This window comes from Echiichthys vipera (genome assembly GCF_963691815.1).
Source record: "Echiichthys vipera genome assembly, chromosome: 20".
In the NCBI taxonomy this organism is placed as follows: domain Eukaryota; kingdom Metazoa; phylum Chordata; class Actinopteri; order Perciformes; family Trachinidae; genus Echiichthys; species Echiichthys vipera.
In genome coordinates this window covers 3,733,356-3,752,818 of record NC_139845.1, presented here as the reverse complement: position 1 = coordinate 3,752,818, position 19,463 = coordinate 3,733,356, and positions in this window count along the sequence as shown.

The window sequence follows — 19,463 nt, the reverse complement described above, 5'->3', positions numbered from 1 at the left end:
TGCGGAGGTCTCGTCCCCCGATGTGCTTAGCTAATGATTTTGCTGCCCCCGAGTGCACCCTGCGTTAACTGTGTACGTGTGCGTCTGCACATCGTAACATTTCCATTTCCTTTGACTTATTTCTTTGCTTTTGTTTTCTTTTGTTTCTTCGCTTCATGCCGAACTCTTTCACTGACTCTTTGCTGCCTCTCTTACGCAGCTACAGCTCGTCTTTCCCTCCCTTTTTCCCCGTCTTTCCTGCTTCTCCACCCTGTTTTGTGCGGCGCTGCACGGCCGTTGCCTTTCTGGGATTTGTGCGTCTCCGGCGGCGTTTTCCCTCGCCGGTCTGCACCGAGCCGGCATTCCTTCATGGGTTCACTGGCAATGCTCAAGTGGCTCCCTCTTAACAGCCCCCCTAATCACTCAGGGACATAATCACAGGCCACTTTGAAGTAATAGTCAATTTGCTACGAGTCCACCGTTTAGCAGAACCGCTTCGACGCAAGCCGGGGCTGCGAGCCGGCCACTGCAGATCTAAAGATACGGAAGCTGCGCCGATGGAAAAGAACACTCCATTCAGCAAAAGGTAGCGCACATGTTTGTAAAAGACTTTATTTTGGGGAAGGTCTTTATAAAGAACCCCAGGTTGTGTAGACAAAGGGACAGGTGATGTCGATAAGAGATGGAAACGCCAAACTTTGCACAGACGGCCCTCGTGTGTGTGTGTGTTTGCGTGTGTGTGTGTGTGCAGTTGATGGGAAGTTCACAGGAAGTGCGCTGACTTATGGCTGTCACTCAACTGCACGCTCTGCTCCTGAATGCACCAGTAATCGCTCACAATGACACACTGTACCTGCGATGATGTGTGCACGCTGCCCTCGGGCGAATCGGCCCCGCGTTTGGCCCATGTTTATTGTTTACGGTACTCCGGGTGGCGCCAGGCCCCTGAAAAAACAGGAGCTGAAAAACACTTTGTTTTGGTGGGGAGGCTGCTCCTGTGGTTTTGTAATCGCCGTCGCTATCAGGGGCCCTGATCGCTTCACAGAGAGGGAGGGGGAGGGAGGAAGAAAAGGTATGTTATTCCACACGGTACACAAAGGGAGGGACCAGAGAGGGAGATGTGGGTGCTCGGCAGTGTGTCTGTCTGCCCCTTTCCCCCCCTCTTTACCAACGTCTTGTTCTACCCCTCGACCCCCCTCCACCCAGTCTACAGCTGACTCAGACCAGGAGTCACTGAGACTGGGTGAGTGATCGCCTTCCTGCGAGGGGTTGAGAAGATAAATGTGGCTGAAGAATTGAGTTTTCGGTCGGGTAATGAGGCTCGCCCTGCAACGTATCCTTGCGTGCTGGTTCTTGTGATATCTCACTAAAGGTTATGCAACTTTTTTCATTCTTTTTCCTACAAAAGTCCAGCAACACGAGAGATCAGGGCAAGGTTTGGTTTAGGGAAAGATCCTAGTCTGCGTTAGAATAAGTAGCCCTACATTTGAAACTTAAGGGGTGAGGGTAAGTAGGTCCAAATAAGTCATATAAGACATCCCGACCTCCTCCCTATGTGGACTTTGTGGCTCTTTGTAGTTCACCTCCTGACCCTGCACGTCCTGGTCACAATTCTGTGTGTTCAATTAAATCCTGAATTGGATTTTGTAGGTAGAAGAACGCACAGTGAACGACGTCCTGGCTTCTGATATGATGATTATTAGAGGGTACTTTTGCATCTTTACTCCTGAACCCCTTGGTTTGGATCATCAGACGGTTTTATGTATCTGACTTTGATTTGAACCTTTCTTCTGGAAAACATTTTTCAAATTCTCCATTACCAAAACGTGTGTATAGCACCTCTGCAAAACCTCTGCAGCAGCATGAGAAGAGTCCCTACACAGGAAACAAATCACCAACAATGTAGTTAGTGAACCCAGAGTTTATTAAAAGAGTGTTCTAAAGACTTACCTACTGGCCCCTGTGCCAGCTCCTCTCATAGCAAAGTCAATCCCAAAGATTGGTGCTTGGTTATGTGTTACTGCGAGCAGTATAAGTGGTTAAAAAATACCTTTGAATGCCTTCATTTGATGTATGTAAGTGCCAAAAAAGGCCATGGGATGATTTTACGCCCGAATCACACTTCATCCGATCACGGTCACATACCGGTTGGTGTTTCACAGCGTTAAAGATCATTTTCGAATTGTTGTACAAGCCCATTGATGAGAATATGTTAATTGTTAGTTACCATCACAGTCGAGGTTCCAGTGGAGCCGAGCCGATACGAGAAGGTGGAGTTAAAACGCTGCAGACCACCAATTGGTCAGCGAGAACTGGGACGTCCCACACTTTCATCCCCGGCATTTTTAAACAGCCAAGCTACCATCCAGAACTACAATCGATGACCGTGCCAATGAAAGGATCTAGTGAGTGTGTTGCTAAAGAAGATGCAACAGCAGTTTTGCGTGGCGTCGACATGGCGAACAGTTGAGAATCTCGAGTGGGGGAAAAAAAAGAGAGAAAGTCAGCTGAGATGAGTCGTACCATGCAGTGGAAACGAGGCTTTGGAGACGTTTATCCTGAACTGTCTGCACAGGTAGAAACCACTAAAGCAGGGGTCTCAAACTGATCCAGTAAAGGGTCGCTGTGGCTGCAGGTTTTTATTCCAACCAAGCAGAAACACACCTGACTCGACTTACTCAACCAGCTGAATCGCCTTCACACAGGTGGATTTGTTGGATCAGGTGCGTTCTTGCTTGGTTGGAATGAAAACCTGCAGCCCCAGCGCCCCTTTACTGGATCAGTTTGCGACACCTGCACTAAAGGATACTTTTTATTCATATTTGGGTGAACTGGCCCTTTAATGAACCACATTTTTAGGTCAAAAGTCTCATTTACAGACAGAGGAAGACAATGCAGCTCACACAAGCCGCCGCGCAGCTCGCTGATACAGACGTTACCGCCACTACTGTCATCGGCGGCATGTCGTCGACTTCACGCTCTACCTGCCCGCGAACAAAGAGCAGCGCGGTGGGGAGGAGGACGGCTGCGCGCCGCTCCGGCCTATTTTTCAGAGCCATTAGTGAGAGGAGTGTGTAATTCAGCGGGGCCCGCGCCGCCTTTATCCGCGCGGCGCCATTAGAACGTAATGAATCATGAAGAAGGCGTATTGTTCCACGCCACCCTCCCCTAACACACACACACGCGCGCACGCACGCAGACGCGCACTCACAGGTGTAGAACATCATTATCGCCCAGTTCCAATTGATGAAGAGTATTATGCTGCCAAATTGATTTTCCGTCCTCCGCGATCGCGACGACACAAGAAAGGAGACGACGGGGAGAAAGACGCAGTCATCAACAACTTTATATTCCAATCAGCGTATCTGAGCGGGATGAATGAATGAAGAAAGAGAGGACTGCACAGAAAAATGGAGCTCAAATCGTCTCAAATTGCTTTGCTTTTTTCTTCTTCTTCTATCATGAAATGTTACCGATTATCATGAAACGCGTAAATTGAATTCTTTTTTTTTCCATTTAAGTAATAATTGATTTGACATTTCGGAGCACTTCAAAGGCAGTTTGGCCCGAAGGCTCGGCAGTAAATTACAGTATAAAGCCGAGGATTTACCATTAGCTGAGAGTCAAGTGTAGGCTCGGCTTTCGCTCGCCCTCCCCATCTACAACCCCCACACCACCCAACCCCCTTCGTCTTCGTCCCTCCCTTCTCTCTCTCTCTATCTTCTCTTCCCCAAAAACCATCTGAAATTCCAGTCAAAACTTTACCCAACTCCGTCTCCGCTGCCCTGTCATGTGTGTGTGTTTGTGTCCAGGTCTGCCAGTTTATTGTAACACTACAGAGGCGCGGCGTGTTTATCAGTAAACGAAGCTCCGCACAGTTCACCTGCCTCCATTATTACTCTTTTCACTTCCTTGTTTAGTTTATATATATATTCTCCCCAGGAGGAAATGCCCCTTCTCGCATGCGGGGCGCGACAACAGCGGGCGGGAAGGGGGAGGCTGTTTGATATGTAAATAGTCCGTTCAACAAAGTCCAGGTGCTATCTGCGCTCGCAGGAGCCAGCGGACGGCTTCTGAAACATGCAGACACACAATTAAAAGCGCGCGGACTGAGCTCGGACCACGTGTCGGGCTGGAAGCTTGGAAGTCAGACGCGGTGTGATGGGATGGATACATAACTTTCTTTGTGTGGTCGAGTCTGCACACAGAGAACCCCGGATAAGCAGATCAATACTATATCAAAACATTCATTTTATTCAAAAATACTGTTACAGGCTTTTGAAATGAGATATTTTACATAGTGTGAAAACACTTTGTTGCAAGTAAAAGTCCTGCGTCAAAACGTAAGCGAAGGTATCTGCATCAAAATATACTTTCAAGTACCAACTTACTAGATGATCCTGAACCACCTCAACTGGCTCTGTGTTTATTTCGTTTGAACTGCTGCAACAACCAAATTGGGTCTGAATAAATATGTATCTTATTCTGAATTTATGTCAAATTAAAGCAGTGCAGTAAAAGTTCCACTATTGCCTCTGAAACTGGAGTTGGGTAGAAGTATAAAGTACGACACAATGGTAAAACTTAAGTTGACTGCACTAAAGTACCGTATTTTCCGAACTATAGGTCGACAGTGCGCCTTATAATCAGGTGCTCCTTATATATGGACCAATATTGAGCCACAACAGGTCTCCAACTACGGTGAGCAGCCGCCGACTCTATTTCCCCCCGTAGAAGAAGTAACGCGCGGTGCATGTTGAGATATACGACTGCGTGAAGCGTGCCGTTTCATTTCCATGTGTGTGTTTGTGTAAAGAGCCCAAAATGGCTCCTGTTAAGAGACACGCTTACGACGCAGAGTTTACACTCAAGGCCATTAGTCACGCAGTAGAACACGGGAATAGAGCAGCAGAGAGTTTAACATGAACCAATCAATGGTGCCGAAGTGGAGGAAGCAACAAGACGACCTCCCCTGACTGTGTTGTTGACGTTCCCTTTAGTGCAGCTCCATCTAATGGATGCAGAACGTAACCCCAGCCTCCACTGTAGCGTCTGTTCAATGCGCGTTATAATGTGGTGACCTTATATATGAACAAAGTTTCAAAATAAGACGTTCATTGAAGGTGCGCCTTATAATGTGGTGCGCCTCACAGTGCGGAAAATACGGTACTTGAGTAAATGTACTTAGTTACATTCCCCCACCATCTGAAACACACCCTCTGCACTTCAACAGTAGATTAAAATACTCTTTTAATATGAGAATGCATTAATATTTCACTTATAGAAGGAAATCTATCTGCTCTCTTTTATTTTGAAGGAATCGTTTCTCATTGTTTGTGTTTAATGTCGCCAAAGCAGGAGTCAGTGATTACTGATAATAACCCTTTTCAAAATAACTATGATCGTATTCACATCTGCAGCACTGATGCATGACATGAAACTATAGATCTGCAAATTTGGAGAATTTTTCAGATCAACCGAAGGAATCTGAGTCGAATTTGACAAATAAACCAATTAAGAAACAACTGGATTAACTGGGATGTGTGGTTTACACCAAACAGCAGCAAGAGACGGCTGCTACACTTCACTGTGCTTTACTGTAACTTAGTTCAGTAAGAAATGCTTCTACACGTTTAACACTGTTATCACTTATCGCTCCTTATCACTTATTTAGTTTGTACTTATTTTATTTAACATGCTGCTAAACTGCACGCTGCGTATTGTTGTATATTGTATAAACCTGCGTTTAACCTCAACGTCTGTTGCACTCTGTCACACTTAGTTATTGTTTGATTTATTTGATGTTAGCTTTACTTTGATTTGATTTATGTTTGTATGCTTATTGTCACTCTGATCCTTTCCCATCTTTGTACTGAAACTGTTGCACAATCATTTCATTCATTCATCTTCAACCACTTATCCCGGGGTCGGGGTCGCATCGGGCGTGAGGCGGGGTCCACCCTGGACAGGACGCCAGTCTATCACAGGACACATAGAGACGAACAGAGACAGACAACCATTCACACCTACGGGTGATTTAGAGTCATCAATGAACCGAACACCTGCACGTCTTTGGACTGTGGGAGGAAACCGGAGAACCCGGAGAAAACCCACGCAGACACGGGGACAACATGCAAACTCCAGACAGAAAGGCCCAGGCCGGGATGCGAACCTGTAACCTTCTCGCTGTGAGGCGACAGTGCTGAAAAATCTGCAAATGTTTAATTATAGACTAATATTACCATATGTACTGTTGCTATCCTTCACTTGACTACAATTGTGAGATACTTATAATATACTCTTTACTCCCCTGCATGTATTTAACAGCACTAAGCAGATTAAGATTTGACCATTTAGTCCTAAACACCATTTAAAGCATATTTAAATAACATAATTTTCATCAAATCAAACGTGATTCATACAGCACAAGTATAAAATGCAAGTGAAAGAGCGAAAAAATAATAAAAAATGAATAAAAGATAACAGTAAAACTACATAGACCAGGCTAAAAGTGTGTTGTTTTAGTTTATTTCTTAAAAATATACATTTTTTTTAATTAAAAGCTGAAAAAGGACCAAGTGTCAAAGTGTTAAAATGAGCCGTTAACAGCTCAGTGCTTTTATTCATCACGAGTGCAGGACTTGAACTTGTAACAGAGTGTGTTATTTATATAAAAGTACGTTAAAAAAAACATTTATGGGGACCCTGAAAGAGTCGTTCCCAGTAAGAAATAAACAAATAAAGTATTTATTACATTTTGGATTCACTACTTTAAAGGATCTGAGCTCTTCTTCTACGCTTTAAACGTTTGGTAGTGTGTTGAAAACGCTTTTCTACCTCGCTCCTGTTTTACATCACAATTATCAGGTTTAAAGATAATGAAATGAAATGTACATGACAACGTATTAGTTAACTCACAGGACGCTCGATTTTAAAATATCGCTGCACCTGTAACCCGCGGATATCGCAGTTCTTCTCTCATGAACCCTGTTTTTGTGACATCTATTTATTTATAATGTCTTTTATTAGATGTGTAATTAGGTTTGATAGGTGAAACTCACATGCATGTGCGAGGCTTTGCATGCACAGAAACATGCCTACACACACACACACCCACACACACACACACACGCACACACACACACACACCGGTTGTCACCTGAATCCCGAGTTAGCTGGAGGTGACACGTATTGTCTTTTGGCCTTGAATTAATGTGCCTGTAAATACATTTTTCCCCCTCATTCCTATTTGTTAAGTTATTCATAGAACTGCTGATTGCAGGCAGCCGTCAGAGCTAAATGAGGGCCTTTGTTATTGTTGAGTAATTAGGACAGCCATCATCGTGCTCCAAGATGACAGGGTCAGTTAAATAGTTTCTCTCTCTCTCTGTAGTCCGCGCTGATTATGGGAGCTCAGGCAGGCAGGCACGCAGGCAGGCACGCAGGCAGGCAGGCCTGGGAGCTGGAGCTGGGGAGGGATGGAGGGGAGGAGGTGGAGGGAGGGAGTACAGATGGGAGGAGTGGGGAGGAAAGCAGACCTTATCTCAGGCAATTAATCAGAGACACTCATATTGCGGGACAATTATTCAAAGCTCACTCCTGCATAACTCAGCCCAAGGTTCCAGTGGGCTCGCTGTCTCTTTCCATCCACCCCGGACTGGAAGGTCAGGGAAGTGAGAGGAAGGTGGAGCTGAGAGAAAGAGAGGGACGCTATTGAGCCGTGTGTGTGCGTGTGTGTGTACGTGCAAGAGTGTGTGTGTGCAAGTCAGCTGAGGCAACGCAGGGTCAAAGTCATTCAAAGTCTAGTCTCCTCTGGAGGCTTTTTTTTGTTTTTCAAGGAGTCCCGTCATGTTTACATGTATTAAGTTTTTCGCCGTTGGTGGAATAACATGGGCGTCGTCTTGTTTGTGTGTGTGTGTGTGTGTGTGTGTGTGTGTGTGTGTGTGTGTGTGTGTGTGTGTGTGTGTGAGTGCATTAGTGCCCAGGGCCAGCATTATCAACATTCCTCGGTGGCAGCAGGGTGGCTCGCCTGGCACCACACAAACAGGAAAAGGAAATAGCTCGACTTCACCACGGTTATCTCCCGGAGAGCCCTCACAGTTGGTGTGTGTGTGTGTGTGTGTGTGTGGACTGTTTAAACATGGATCCCGGTGGCAGTGCAATGGTAAACAGCAGCAGATCTGTTTATTAACGCCCTCTTCATTACTAATAAGACATTGTTTATATTTAGAGATTTAAAATGCTGTGCTATATGGAGGATAGAAGATGCCAAACTAATAAATCAATGAAAAATAATAAAAAATAGTAAATAAAGAGGGGAATTAAGAATAAATATAAAAATAAAGAAGCTAATTAAAACAGAAATAAATCAACGAATGCCTGCCTTTGTTATTTATAAAGTTTTTTGGTACATTTAACGGCAAATTCATTTATTTATTTATGCTTTTGTCATCTTCTGTCCTCCATAGTCTTTGAGGAGAGCCTTGTTCACCACGTTCACAACCAGAGTCCACTGTACTGACCCACTAATGTGGAATTGAGGCGTTCAGGGGTGAGATCTCGGAAACAGCTTTGAGTTAACGAGTCCAGATGAACGCTGACGTTCCTGAAAACTACGTGGTCTCATGGGAGGGCGTATAAATAGCACGCCACTTTTCATGACTTTCATGACTTTTCGCGTGCATGTCTACGCATATTAAGCTTTTTGCGTGTCATTTAACGCCCGTAGTTCCCCAGGGTTAGGGTTAGGGTTAGAGTTAGGGTTAGGGGTTAGGGTTAGGGGTTAGAGTTAGGGTTAGGATTAGGGTTGGGGTTAGGGGTCAGGGTTAGGGGTTAGGGTTAGGGGTTAGAGTTAGGGTTAGGGGTTAGGGGTTAGAGTTAGGGTTAGGGGTTAGGGGTTAGGGTTGGGGTTAGGGTTGGGGGTTAGGGTCAGGGTAAGGGGTTAGGGTTAGGGGTTAGAGTTAGGGTTAGGGGTTAGAGTTAGGGTTAGGGTTAGGGGTTAGAGTTAGGGTTAGGGGTTAGGGTTAGGGTTAGGGGTTAGGGGTTAGGGTAAGGTTTAGGGGTTAGGGGTTAGAGTTAGGGTTAGGGGTTAGGGTTAGGGTTGGGGGTTAGGGTCAGGGTAAGGGGTTAGGGTTAGGGGTTAGAGTTAGGGTTAGGGGTAGGGGTTAGGGTAAGGTTTAGGGGTTAGGGGTTAGAGTTAGGGTTAGGGGTTAGGGTTGGGGTTAGGGTTGGGGGTTAGGGTCAGGGTAAGGGGTTACGGTTAGGGTTAGGGTTAGGGGTTAGGGTTAGGGTTAGGGCATTTCACGGCCGTTATTTCAGCCATCCTTCACATGAAATATTGATTTAAAAACAACCCTCTGACAGAAAGCTCCACCACTTCGTATTTCTCCGCCACCTTGCGGAGAAATACGAACACGTGGGTTTTCCCTCAATGACATTTGTACGTCAAATGACAACGCCGTCTCTGCACAATACAAGTCATTGAGACTACATGGCGTGAAATGACACGCAAAAATCATGAAATGCATTGTAATTGTACGCGAGATGGCTTGAGAGAAATAGCGTGTCATTCACACGCCTTTTGGTGAGAAAACGTTAAAACTCAAAGAAGTTATTTTATAAATGTGCTATCCTGGTCTACGTTTAACCTAACGATGAAAGGTTGAATACATTCTCAAAGTGCTTCAACAGCAGGAATACTTTGAGCCAGACTTTTAAAAATGTGACCTTAGGAGCTTCATTTGAGGGTGAAAATGATTCTGATCCACGATCTTTACTTCTGCACGTTTGCTTTGGCACTTAAATACTGAATATTATAGATGCTCCGCTGCACCGCATGTTTTTCTGATCCCTCTTCTGTTGCACTTCCTGTGCTTTTGCCTATTTTCCCCCTCCTGTGGTGGCATTTTTCTCTTTGGTCCAAGGATACAAGACGTTGTGTGTTTCTCTGTTGTAGCCCTTTGAGTCATGTTTATGATTTCTGCTACATAAATATAATTCACGTGACTTCTTTCAGCATTTCACGAGAGGTCAGAGGGTCAAACAGGTTGTAAACAAACCCCAAGTTTATCAAATTCACAGTGTTTGGAAGAGAAAAAGCGTCGTCCAATCTGTCCTTTGTAGAATACAGTTAGATTTTCTGATTCCTCAGCTTTGACCGTCTGTATGTCGTAATGTTTTTACATTTAATTTGATAAAAATCTTATTAACAATGTGCAAAGGTTCCCACTCTTACCTCGAGCAGCGAGAAGCAGTGTGTAAAGCCTCGGTCGCAACATAACCTTAAATACGCTCTTTTTAGTTTGTATGATGTTTTTTAGCTGTGACAGCAACTCTATCGCTCTCTCTCTGTGTTGGTTGGTTGACATTATTTTCCCCACCCTTTACCTTACCCTCAGACAGCCCTGTTTAAGTTTGTGTGATGTTCAAATCAAATCAAATCAACCTTTATTTATACGGCGCTTTTCATACACAAAAGTATCGCAAAGTGCCGAGTTACAGAGATGAACAGAACAAGAGAAGAAAGTCAAAAGAACCCAACCCTCCCACAGTCACGCACAGAGACACACACACATATGTATACGTTCATACACACATTCACACACAGCCACGCTGACACACAGACACACACACTCACACCTACACAAACACTAGCTGTCACTACAGAGACATGGCCGGGCAGCGAGACCTGAGGTACAGAGGAGGCTAGAGGAAGCTACCTTTGGGGGGGTGACCACACCGGGAGAGATCCCAGTCCATGTTATCTTTGTTCTCCTCAAAGCCACCAGACTCCATGGACAAAACAGTAATTTTACCTCACAGAAAGACAGGAGTTACCGGTCTACAGCTGCTTAATTGTTTGTTTATTAGTTTTGTTAGTTCCTAAACCTTTAAAACTCCAAAATCACACAATAACACAAACAAAACTAACAAATCCAGGCAACAATAGAAAGAACCACTCCTGTGTTCTGTGAGGTAAAGTTACTGTTGTTTGTTAAAGGAGTCTGGTGGCTTTGAAGAGATCACCGCTTTAGTACCCTTGTGTAAACTTAAACAGGGCTGTCTGACGGCTAAATTAAGGTGTGAAAATATTCTAAATATAGTTTACACTTACACTTGACATTGATTATTTTAGGTGGCTAAGGGTGCACTCACACTGTCCTTCCGCACCGCGCCAAAACCGTTTTTTCGGGTCAAGCCTAGTGCGTTTGACCAGTGTGAGTGCAACCGCTCCGCGCATAACTGCGGCCAGCTGGCCGTCCACGGCCCGTCTGAGAGAGGTGGGCTTTAGTAGAGCGCCTTTGCACATGTACGAGCACGAGCGTGCACACGTGTACGAGCACGAGGCCTACGGCAGTTCTGAGGTCATTTCCTGTGCGCCTGTTGGGACACAGAAAAAAGAAGGAGGGACCATGCGCGGACATTTCAAACAATGGCGGCGAAAGGTTCACGTTGGTGTGATGCGGAGGTGGAGTGTTTACTGCAGATTTGGTCGATGAAAAGATTCAAAAACAGTCGACAAGACGCACAAAAACTCTGAGGTCTACGGAGAGATTTGTAAACAAAGCCACGCATCGCCATGACGTCATCAATGCGTGTGACGTGTTACGGCGTGATGACGTATAGGCAGCAAGAAGCATACGCCGAGGCCCAGGTAGAGTGAGTACAAACGGGCCTGGAGGGGGGGACAAGGACCCTAAAGCCCGGGGCACGGGACGGAAGGACAGTGTGAGTGCGCCCTAAAACACGCTTAGCTGCTGCCTCGGTCCACAGCAGTACATTGCTTAACGTTTGTGGCGTGCCGACCTCCATCTACTGTCGGTACCACACTAACTATGGATGAGTACCTCATACAACCACACTTCACATGATCAGAACTCTCCCTTTAATATCCAGTTATCAATAAACAGATCATCAGGCCTGTCATCTTGAAAGGCGTATTGATACTGCTGAGATAAGAGAGTCCTGTTGCTGCACACGGTTATGTAAATGCATGACGCTGATTTTGCCAACGGGATTATTTTTAGTTCATTTTGTGAACAGCTCGATGCGAATACAACACGCGAACTCTGGCGGACATTCAAAAAGCATTCGCCGCCTTTTCCTTTTTCCCTTTTTCCCTCTGCTCTCGTTCCAGCGCCCGACCCGACGCACAAATGTCACCTCCACTCTTACGCATAAAAGGGAGAGGAAGACATCGAGGAGGAGGAGGAGGAGGGAGGAGAGATGGATCAGTGGGGAGAGGAAGAAAGAAGGAGAGAGTGTCATAAAATGCAAATGCAGCCCGCGTCCGCTTTTACAAATTAAATGTCAGGACATAAAATATTGTCAGTTTCATTTTGCCGCCAGAAGGATGACAAATCCATATTCTCCCTTAAATAAAACTCTCACCGCGGCGGAGGGGTAATCATGGCAGAACAAAGCGCCGTGATTAACGATAGCAATTTATTGTATCTGGCGGCCGGCGAGGCAGCGGCGAGGGAGAGGAGCAGAGAGACATCATGGTTATCATAATTCATATCGTAAATAACAGGGCCCAGCCAATCACAAGGAGCCGCCGATGTCATCCCAAATAACCTTTGATAACAATTACCATAGAAGGCAGTACAAACCCCGGAGTCACAATGTTATCTTATCCCTATTCTCTGCTTGTAGAATACAACACTATTACCATATAGATTAGACTATTTATAATGGTGCGTGTCAGTCTGGGTGCGGCTTTAAGTTGTCACCGTGTATATGTGTGTAGGTGTACAGCGTGGCGGAGGACACGCCGTGTGTTCGCGGAGGTGCGCGCGTGTGGGCTAGGTGGACCTGTCGTTGGGAGGAGATTATAGCCTGCTCTTTATGAGGAGCTGAATTGCCCTCTCTCAGTATCACACGGCAGCACATTGCCAGGGCGGCCGGCGCTCACAATGGCGTGGTGGGAGAGGAGTTGGGCGACGTGTGTGTGTTCGGGGAGGGGCCCCGGGTGAGCGCGGAGGAGGACGGGGAGGCGGTAATGGAGGGAAAACTAGAGGAGGAGATATTAGCAGGGAAACGTTGATAAGTGTTGGAGATTAGCGTGGGCGTATCTTGTCCGAGGTGTTGTTCCTCCTTGTTTTATCTGCTGATAGAAATTTTCTGATGGAGAGCGGTGATATGTGGCTGCTTCACACCTACACACACACACACACACACACACACACACACACACACACACACACACACACTCAAACACACACACTCAAACACACACAGCGGCCACCCACTAGACGCAGTGTCTTCCTTCACCTGTTTTAACATCAATAAATTGCCACTACATTAATTTAAGACGACATTATGAGTCTGGTACATGGTTGGATATCAGTTTAGTTTCTTAAATCTGCTAAATTAAAGGCACCTTGTGGAATTTTTAACTATTAAAGCCAGTTAACAACAAAGGTTCACGGCGAGACGTTGCAGCGTTGTGAACTGGACCATCTCATCTCGACTCAAGCCGACTGACGCTCTCACCTGCGACTCAAATGGTCCAAAATGTCCATTGATCAAGTCAGTTATTGGGTTGAAATGGAGGTTTTTAACGAGCGCTCGAAGAGTGGGAAAGAGGTAGCGAGAGAGGGTCAAGCGGGCTATAGAGTAAATAAGGAGAGGGAGCGCCGTTATCAAGAACAAAGCATCAAATCAGAGAAATTTAGCACTGTCGCCTCACAGCGAGAAGGTTCCAGGTTCGCATCCTGTCTGGGGCCCTTCTGCGTGGAGTTTGCATGTTGTCCCCGTGTCTGCGTGGGTTTTCTCCGGGTTCTCCGGTTTCCTCCCACAGTCCAAAGACGTGCAGGTGTTGGGTTCATTGATGACTCTAAATCACCCGTAGGTGTGAATGGTTGTCTGTCTCTGTTCGTCTCTTAGGGCGTGATCACACTGTCCCCCCCGACCGAGACCCGGACTTTAGGGTACTTGTCCCCCCTCCCTCTCCCCCCCGCGCCCCAGCCCCGTTTGTACTCACACTGCCAGGGCCTCGGCCAATGCTTCTTGCTGTCCACACGCCATCAAGCCGTAACACGTCACACGCATTGATCGCGTGTGTGTGGCTTTGTTTACAAATCTTTCCATAGACCTCAGAGTTTTTGTGCGTCTTGTCGACTGTTTTTGAATATTTTCATCCGACCAAATCTGCAGTAAACACTCCACCTCCGCACCACACCAACGTGAACCTTTCACCACCATTGTTGTTGTTGTTAAATGTCCGCGCATGGTCCGTCCTTCTATTTACATGTCCGAACAGGCGGACATAACGCTACTGCCGTAGGGCTCGTCCGCGTGCGCGTGCACGTGCGCACGCTCGTGCTCGTACATGTGCAAACGGCTCCGCTAAAGCCCACCTCTTTCAAGCGGGCCGTGGAGGGCCAGCTGGCCCCAGTTGAGCGCGGAGCGGGTGCGCTCACACTACTTAAAGGTACTAGACTTTAGCTGAAAAACCGGTTTTGGCCGCGGCCAAAAGGACAATGTGAGCACGCTGTAAGTGTCCTGTGATAGACTGGCGTCCTGTCCAGGGTGGACCCCGCCTCACGCACGATGTCAGCTGGGATCGGCTCCAGCCCCCCGCGACCCCGACAGGGACAAGCGGTTGAAGATGAATGAACTTTATCCACCACTTACTTGTAATAATTGAATCTTACCGCTCATTTCTGTCATATACAGTCAGACATATTTGATCTTATTTCCTCTACATTTAACTTTTCTGATTTAACTTTCTGTGAATTTGATTTGACCTGTATTCTCACATCTACCTCACATATATTTATAAGAGTTAATCACTTACAGTTTATTGTATGTTTATACTTTCTGTATTTATTTAGCCAAGAGGTTATTGGTTCTCCTATACTGTATGTTTTTCATACCTCCCTTGTGTTTTTGTAAGTTGCTGGAAACTTAATTTCTTTGCAGGAGTTCATCCAAAGGGGATCAATAAAGAGAAGTCTACGTCTAAGTCTACGTCCAAGTTCTGTACCAAAATCTGGTGAGGATTGCTAAAACACAGTAGGGGTAAAAAATGACAGAAAATAAATCTTCCGGTTCAAAAGTTTCAGGCCAAACTGTGAAGTTTGTTGTTATGGTGCCACCATCTGGCCAAACTGCACCAAATTCGACTTAAGGCACGTCATTGGTTACCCAGAAACACACCTGCCAAGTGTGAAGTACATTGGATGAATGCTTCTCGAGGTGTGCAAAGGACAAACACGGACTCGATGCATTAGACAGACACACAACATTGTTCACATTAGTTTTAAAAAAGTGGCTTCGACTACATGCAGACGTTCAACATCTCCAAAATATTGCTACTTGTGTTTGGAGCCTCTCTGTGCGTCCACCTCCTGTTTAACCTGAAACGGGAAAGAAAGAGGAAAATGGCTTCAAAGGACACTCGAGCCTTTAGAGTAAGGAGGAGGATGAGGGGGGGAAGACGAGCACGAGGACGAGATAAAACCGGAGCAGGAGAGAGGAGGAAGAGAAGGGACCAAAGCAAGGACGAGGTGAAGGAGAAGGAAGATTTTTGCATTCTCGTGCTTAAACTCAGAGAGGAGAAATTCAGCGGTTAAGTGTCCAATCCCTGTCTTTCCATAAAAAAAGACTCTTCCAGATCAAGAAACAGGCAACGCCATGGACACAAGCCTAAGGTAGATTAAGAGAAGATTCAGTCATTCCTTCATTCATTCATCTTCAACCGCTTATCCCGGGGTTGGGGTCGTGGGGGTGCTGGAGCCGATCCCAGCTGACATCAGGCGTGAGGCGGGGTCAAGCGTGGACAGGACGCCAGTCTATCACAGGACACATAGAGACAAACAGAGACAGACAACCATTCACACCTACGGGTGATTTAGAGTCATCAATGAACCGAACACCTGCACGTCTTTGGACTGTGGGAGGAAACCGGAGAACCCGGAGAAAACCCACGCAGACACGGGGACAACATGCAAACTCCACACAGAAAGGCCCCAGCCGGGATGCGAACCTGGCCTCTCGCTGTGAGGCGACAGTGCTAACCACTACACCACCGTGATATAAAAAAAAACAAGAGAAAGTTTTAAAAGTCATGTAGGAAGGGGAGAAGGACCTCTGAGGATATAAAGTGATGTTAAAGCACTATAGTCACTGCTATAATATCTGTAGTTTTTGGCAAGACGGATCAGTGTGTGGGCCCGCGAACAGTTAATCTCTCTTGACAGGATCTTCATTTGAATAAAGATCCTGTCAGCGCTGTGTGCTTTTGCTTTGCTCAAGAGGTAGGACCTACAGTTGCTTCCGCAAGGACTCAAATTGCTTTGACAAATCGTGGCTGATGGGAAGAAAGGCGTCCTTCCTACCTGTGCATAGCTAAACGCGCCTGATGGAGACTTTATAATCTGCGGGAATCTAAAGAGAACGGGCAAAAATACGTCTCAGAGATATTAGAGCGGCTTAAACGCCGGATTAGACTTGTAATAAAAATGCCATCTGTCCTTTTTATTTTCTACATCTTGAGCTCTTGAGCTTCTCCTCAATCAGCTGATGTCGGTCAGGTGTAGGAAGTCGCTGTAACGGTAGGAACACGCCCACGCCGAATAGGCCGTGGTACATATCATCATCAAAAAAAAAGACTTGCAAGCTGTTTAAAGAAAGCATGGGAATGTATGAGCAAAGCTTTGTATCAGCAACTTTAGCACAATTTATGTATCATGGTTCTTTGTTCATGTATTTACATTCAGAGCGTGTGTGATCCGCACAGCTGTAGGCTGTTTCTTAGTACAAGGACATTGGTGTACTGTAAACAAGGTGTCTTATAATCTCATAAGGAACACACCACAGGATGGTTACGCGCTAAAAAGTTCACTTTAATTCATGCAGATCAGATTGTACTGTACCTAAATGAAAAGATCAAGTTGTAGGTATGACTTTAAAGTGTAAGTCTGGTGAAAATGGACCCCGTGCTCTTTTTAGGCATGAAAATACATCAAATAAGCCATGGAGATAGTTTTTTTCCATTGATCAACCATGTATAGAGAAATCCCGGAGAAATGCTAACAGCTAACACTGATTAGCTTGGGGCAGTGCACTGAACACATCCAAACCTTCATTTTTTAACCACTAATGCTGCTCAGAATAACACCAAACCTCTGCAGTAGCATGATCTGGTCACTACATATAAAACAAAGCGCCAACAACATAGTTAGAGAACCTTGAGTTTGTTAAAAAAGACTGTTTTACAAGTCTGTGCCTCATCAGTAGGTCCATGTTGACAGGTCGTCCGTGCAAGTCGATTAGCGAACGCACTGGAGTTCAGCTCAAGAAGGAAGGTTTTGGCATTTATAATTTCATAGACATGCATTATTACTGTTTGTTTGTGACGATGTCTGTCGAATGTTGACACCGAAAAGAAAGGAGGGCTATTTTGAACAATATTAGTGGTTAAAAAATGCAGTTTTGGATGCGTACCGCCCCAGGCTAATCAGTGTTAGCCCTTTAGGGCTGTTAGCATCTCTCTGAGACTGTCTCCATGGCTTATTTGATGTATTTTCATGCCGAAAAATGACCACGGGGTCCATTTTCACCGGAGTTACACTTTCAAATTCAGCTTCACAACTGTTGCGTCGACATCGTCCTCACCGGTAAAAAAAACTACCTCATCAGTCATTTCCTCAAAAGCTCAAACATCTGTAAAGCTTTTCTTGACATAACATTATTTGTGGTTGTGTGAATTATGAGTGTGCACTCTCTGAGGCAAAGGTTGGTCCCACTTTGAACCCCAGGAAGTTTGCACCCTGTTTCTTAGCAACTGTCAACATTGGTTTCCATAAACCACCATCTTTCCCTAACTGTGGTCCCCGTGGTCTGTCCCTCACCATCACAACGGCAGTTTTAGCGGCCTGACCTTTACCGTAGAGTTGGCAGATCAGAAAGTGCGAGGAAACCCTGATACACATCCCGAGTCCTCCGAACAGTCGACCCTGGTTTCTTCTAATCATGACCGCGATGTCTCCCCAACCGTAACAGAGTCGTTTTAGGTGTCTGACTCAATCGAGAGCTTAACCGTAGAGGTGGCAAGTCAGAGGGCAATGACAAACTCTATATTTCTGTATTAAGACTTGTTGCTTACGTGTTTTGTTAAGGTAATGACTGTATCTTTTATTATTGATGTCATTTTTTCAAATCCTAATCCCATTTTTTCTAATCCTAATCCTCACCTTTTATGGGCTAAAACAGGTCACGTAACGTTAGTTTCTGTGCATAAACATTACCGACAGCAAAAGCAACTGTCACAGTCGCGGCCGCCTTCCCTTCGCCAGTCGAACTTTGTTTTTAACGATATCATAGAAGCCTGTTTACGAGAATACATAAGTTCACGAATCTCGTCGTCTTTCCCTTTGAAATATTTCCTGTCACGCCGCGGTGAGGTCACTTGCCCTTCCTCTTGTGTCACCGGTCTGACGTCGTTCCCTGATTCCCGATTGTTTCCACCTGCTGCTCCCCTTCCCTCATATGTGTATAAAGTCCGTGTCTTCCCCCGTTGTTCCGTGCCAGATTATTTCGTACCTTCTGTCGAATGTATCCAGCGGTTTGTCCCACAGTCTTGTTCGAGCCTTCGAGTTCTTTGTTTTCACGTTCAGGTGTTTGTATTCCTTGTTTAGTCCAGGTAAGTTTAACCTTTTTGAATTCTCTTGTGACATTTGCTTCTTCCGCGACATGGTGACCTGGTGGTTAGCACTGTCGCCTCACAGCGAGAGGGTTCCTGGTTTGAATCCTGGCTGGGGCCCTTCTGTGTGGAGTTTGCATGTTGTCCCCGTGTCTGCGTGGGTTTTCTCCGGGTTCTCCGGTTTCCTCCCACAGTCCAAAGACGAGCAGGTGTTCGGTTCATTGATGACTCTAAATCACCCGTAGGTGTGAATGGTTGTCTGTCTCTGTTCGTCTCTATGTGTCCTGTGATAGACTGGCGTCCTGTCCAGGGTGGACCCCGCCTGGCTCCCGTTGTCAGCTGGGATCGGCTCCAGCCCCCCCCGCGACCCCGACAGGGACAAGCGGTTGATGATGAAGATGAACATTTGCTTCTTCCTCCTGGCTGGAGCGTCCTTGTTTGATGAATTATTTTGTTAACTTTGTTTTTGGTTATTCCTCCTGTATGGAGCGACTTTATTTTGTACTTTGCTTTATTACTGGCGACTTTTGTCTTGTTCCTCCTGTGCGGAGTGATTTTTGGTTTGTGACTTTTTCCTTGCGCCACGTTCCTGTCGTCAAGTTAACAAATTCAGTGTTGATCCGCGAACCTCCGCATCTGAGTCCTCTTTCCTGCCTGCGTCTGACATTCGCCTTGGAAGCCTTCTTCTTCCTCTAAAGTTTGTTTTCTTCTGCTTTTGTTGCGTAACAGAAACTAACGTCCGGTCCGACTGAGTCGCTGGTACATTACCAAAGACCCTTTCACACATGCACTGCAAAACCTAAGACACTACTTAGGTTTTGCAGTGCATGTGTGA